Below are 5,759 nucleotides of genomic sequence, written 5' to 3' on the forward strand. Positions count from 1 at the left end.
ATATGATAAGAGCAGTAATTTTATCCTTCCTTTTCTTTATGAACAAAGTATGATCAGAATTACTCTGACGATATCCAAAGTTCCTCATAGATTTGGTGAATCTGCCAAACCAGGCCATTGGAGATTGTTTTAGTCCATACAATGACTTGTTTAGCTTACATACTTTCTTACCATGAGATCCTGGAACTGAAATACCAGGTGGGATCTCCATGTAAACTTCTTCAGTTAATTCACCATGCAAGAAGGCATTTTTTACATCAAACTGTTGCAAAGGCCAATCCAAGTTTGCAGCAGGCGATAAAAATACTCGTACTGTGTTGATTTTCGCTACTGGAGCAAAAGTTTCTGTATAGTCGATACCATAAGTTTGGATGTACCCTTTAGCAACTAATCTTGCTTTATAACGTTCAATCTCACCATTTTCCTTGTATTTAATGGTGAAAATCCAACGACATCCCACAATCTTTCTTCCTTCTGGACAATCAACATAATCCCAAGTATCATTCTGAAAAAGGGACCTCATTTTTTCTTCTATAGCTTCTCTCCATTTTGGATCAGCTAATGCTTCTTGCACATTGTTAGGAATAAAAACAGTAGATGGTTGATTCATGAATCCCTTATTAGCTTTAGACAAACGATGGTGAGAGACATAATGACTCATACGGTACTTAACCTTACTAGAGATTTCAGGTTCATATCTGGGTTTAGGAATACCTCTGTTTACACGTTGTGGAAGTTGTCTCCTAGATTCTTCAAGAACATCTGTAGCAGACGACTGGTTTGGTGTTTCATCTTCTTGAGGTAACGTAGACTCTGGAATCTCTTATATCATAACCTCATCTTGAATCTCTATATCACGATCTAATATTGTACTTTATGTTTCTTCTCGTGAAGAACTTTCATCAACAGATTCTCTTACCATATCATCAGAGTTGACAATAACAGATACATCAATTTCCGATATATAATTTCATCATAGTTAAGAGTCTGAATTTCCTTATGCCACTCCCCTTGAAGTTCAGACTCACATGAAAAATATATAGTATCTTCATGAAATACAACATCCAAAGTAACAAACATTCTTTTGGTTGGAGGATGATAGCAACGGTATCCCTTTTTAGTTGTTGCATATCCCACAAATACACACTTCAGAGCTCTAGGAGCCAACTTATCACGTTGGTTCTTGTGCAGATGAACATAAGTTACACAACCAAATACATGAGGAGGCAGATTAGGAACAGTTGGAGCCACAACTGCTTCAGCAAGAGCTTGATGGGGTGTTTGAAACACAATGGTACTGGATGGCACTCGATTGATAAGATATGCTGTAGAAGTAAGTGCCTCTCCCCAATACATCAGTGGCATATGTGCTTCTATCAATGAAGCGCGGACCACTTCCAGTAAATGACGATTTTTTCTCTCTGCTACTCCATTCTGCTGAGGCGTATTAGAGAAAGTAGTTTGATGAATAATCCCGTGTCCCTCAAAATAATGTTGAAGGTCAGAATCCATATATTCACCACCATTATCACTACGAAGTACTTGAATCTGTTTGTTGTACTGAGTGTTAATCATCTTATGGAACTTTTGAAACAAGGCGGCAACTTCACTTTTTGTTTTCATGAGACACACTCATGTTATTCTAGTGCAATCATCAATAAAAGTAACAACCATCTTGAACCACCCAGTGTAGTAGTTTTAGATGGCCCCCAAACATCAGAGTGTATGATCATAAAAGGAACTGGACTCTTATTGAATGATAATGAAAAAGAAGCACCATGGCTTTTTGCAAGTTCACATACTTCACAATGAAAACTAGAAATATCAAGTTTTGCAAACAAACTAGGAAATAATTTTTTTAAATAACCAAACGACGCATGTCTCAATCGTCAATTCCATAACAAAATTTGATATTTTTGTCTCTCCCCCTCAGAACCATCAGCAAGAAGAGTTTGACGCATCTTATCCGAACTACTTGACACCAAATCCAGAAAATACATCTTCCCACGCTTAACACCATAACCAATCGTTTGCTTCGTTGTGATGTCCTTAAAAACACAACAGTCATGCCAAAATATCACTACACAATGTAAAGTATTAGTTATTTGGGAAACTGATAGGAGATTACAATCTAATATAGGGACTACTAAGACAGAATCTAAGTTTAAAGTTTCAGTGAGAGATATTGACCCTTCACCAGTAATTGGAGCTTGTGAGCGATTTGCAGTAGAGACTGTTTTTTGTAAGGATGGTTTAATGGGAGAGATTTGTTTAGAATCACATGTCATATGGTCTGTGGCACCTGAATCAACTATCCATGAATTATTCGAAACAAGTGAAGAAACATTTAAAAACTTACCATCATTACCTGTCCTTGCTACTAATGCAGATATTACCATGGAATCCTTTCCTTTCTTTGTTGAAGACATTGAAGCACCAAAAATTTTCTTTGTCTCCTTCTTCCTGATCCCATCAATCTGGATATCCAACCAACTCGAAACACATGTCAATTGTATGTCCAGATTGATTACAGTGTGTACACTTAAGTGATGACTTGTCCACCTCAGTCTTTGAGTATCTTTGAAAAGACCTTTTTTTATTGTACCGGTTTCGAGTTGCCATAGCAGCAGGTTCAACTTCTTCCGATTCTTTTGCCATCGTTGTACATCGAACAGATTCACGACGAACGAGTTCTTAACATGATTCCAATTCAGGAATAGGATCCTTTCTCAAGATTTCACCACAGATTTGTTCAAAACTTTCATCTAATCCAGCAAGGAAAATATGCACCCTTAGGCGCTAAATTGATTTTTGATAGGCTTCTATATCATTAGAATTCTCCATAACCAGCTTGTCACGATGATCCAACTCTCCAAATATTTCAGTTAGTTCTCCATAATAAATTGAGAGTGCTCTGCCATTTTGTTTTGCCGAAAACGCTCGTCGATTTAGAGTAAATACCTGCATCTCATCATCTCCATCATAAAAGGCTTTAGATAATGCATCACAAATCTCTCTAGAAGTAGGTAACCGAATATATCTCTTCATGATTTCAGGTGACATAGACATCAACAACCATCTCTTGACTTTTTGATTATCTGTGTGCCACTTCTCATATCTTGGATCTTCCTCGGTAGGTTTTCTTGTCCTTCCCATAATAAAGGAGGTTTTTTCTTTTTCAGCAATATGCATCTCCATGATTTGTGACCACAAATCATAGTTTGTTTCATCAAGAACAATCACAGGCTTGAATACTGCACTTTCAGATTGAACGATAATAGGAGCAAATTTGTTTTCCATCTGCCCTTTTTGTTTTGATTTATTTTGGTATAATTCTGAATCACTACCCATGATTCAAGAACCCTAGCTCATAGATACCATCTTCACAAATATAGGATCAAGAAGAAGATAATTCTTATTATGATAATCTTATCAATTCTGGTTACACAGCTCATGAATATATAGAGCCCAATATTATGATAAAGCAAAGATCCTATATACTAGGAAACAATATATTATCCTTAAATAAGGATATATATTAACATGAATATATAGGATAAATAAGGATATATATTAACACTCCCCCTCAAGTTGGTGCATAGATATCACACATGCCCAACTTATCCAGAAAACTCAAGTATTTTTTGCATGACACTCCATGTGTAAGAATATCTGCAAGTTGTTCTTCAGACCGAATCGGTGGCAGCTCAATAATGTTGTTGTTCAGCTTCTCTTTGATGAAGAACCTGTCAACCTCCACATGTTTAGTACGATCATGTTGAATAGGATTATGAGAAATATCACGCGCAGCTTTGTTATCACAATACAGAGAAATAGGATCCTTGAGAGGAACCCCCAAATCCTTAAGGAGAAGCCTCAACTACAAAGTTTCACAAATGCCATCTGCCATACCTCTGAATTCAGTCTCTGCGCTTGATCGTGTAACAATATTTTGTTTCTTACTTCTTCAAGTAACTAAGTTACCTCCCACAAAGGTAAAGTAGCCTGCAGTAGAACGTCTGCCATCTATTTCTCCTTTATAGTCAGAATATGTATATGCCACAACCTTTCTATAATCTTCATTTTTAGAGAATAAAATTCCTTTTCCAGAAGCAAACTTCAAATACCTCAAAATACGTAATACTGCATCCATGTGTTGTTCACCTGGATTGTGCATGAATTGACTAACAACACTGAGTGCATAAGCAAGATTTGTCCTTGTGTGAGATAGATACATCAATATCCCCACAAGTCTTTGATATCTCCTTTTATCAGCAGGAACTTGATCAGGTTCAATACACCAGATTTAACTTTTCTTCTAAAGGTGTATGGATTGGCTGACATGCTGACATGCCCACTTCTTTTAGAAGATCAAGAACATATTTCCTTTGTGATAAGAAAATTCCTTCACTGGATCGAGAAACTTCAATCCCAAGGAAGTATTTCAATGAACCAAGATCTTTCATTTGAAATTCCTTTGATAAGTATCTTTGCAAAGATTTCCTCTCCTCTGGATCATTTCCTGTCACCACCATATCATCTACATATATGATAAGAGCAGTAATTTTATCCTTCATTTTGTTTATGAACAAAGTATGATCAGAATTACTCTGACGATATCCAAAGTTCCTCATACATTTGGTGAATCTGCCAAACCATGCCCTTGGAGATTGTTTTAGTACAATGACTTGTTTAGCTTACATACCTTCTTACCATGAGATCCTGGAACTGAAATACCAGGTGGGAGCTCCATGTAAACTTCTTCAGTTAATTCACCATGCAAGAAGGCATTCTTTACATCAAACTGTTGCAAAGGCCAATCCAAGTTTGCAGCAAGCGATAACAATACTCGTACTGTGTTGATTTTCGCTACTGGAGCAAAAGTTTCTGTATAGTCGATACCATAAGTTTGGCTGTACCCTTTAGCAACTAATCTTGCTTTATAACGTTCAATCTCAACATTTGCCTTGTATTTAATGGTGAAAATACAACGACACCCACAATCTTTCTTCTTTCTGGACAATCAACATAATCCCAAGTATCATTCTGAAAAAGGGACCTCATTTCTTCTTCTATAGATGCTCTCCATTTTGGATCAGCTAATGCTTCCTGCACATTGTTAGGAATAAAAACAGTAGATAGTTGATTCACGAATACCTTATTAGCTTTAGACAAACGATGGTGAGAGACATAATGAATCATAGGGTACTTAACCTTACTAGATATTTCAGGTTCATATTTGGGTTTAGGAATACCTCTGTTTACACGTTGTGGAAGTTGTCTCCTAGATTCTTCAAGAACATCCGTAGCAGACGATTGGTTTGGTGTTTCATCTTCTTGAGGTAATGTAGACTCTGGAATCTCTTGTATCATAACCTCATCTTGAATCTCTATATCACGATCTAATATTGTACTTTCTGTTTCTTCTCGTGAAGAACTTTCATCAACAGATTCTCTTACCATATCATCAGAGTTGACAATAACATATACATAAATTTGATATATCTTCATCATAGTTAAGAGTCTGAATTTCCTTATGGTACCCCCCCTGAAGTTCAGACTCACATGAAAAATACATAGTATCTTCATGAAATACAACATCCAAAGTAACAAACATTCTTTTGGTTGGAGGATGATAACAACGATATCCCTTTTTAGTTGTTGCATATCCCACAAATATACACTTCAGAGCTCTAGGAGCCAACTTATCACGTTGGTTCTTGTGCAGATGAACATAATCTACACAACCAAACACATGA

Source organism: Papaver somniferum, unplaced genomic scaffold, assembly GCF_003573695.1.
Source record: "Papaver somniferum cultivar HN1 unplaced genomic scaffold, ASM357369v1 unplaced-scaffold_44, whole genome shotgun sequence".
Taxonomy (NCBI): domain Eukaryota; kingdom Viridiplantae; phylum Streptophyta; class Magnoliopsida; order Ranunculales; family Papaveraceae; genus Papaver; species Papaver somniferum.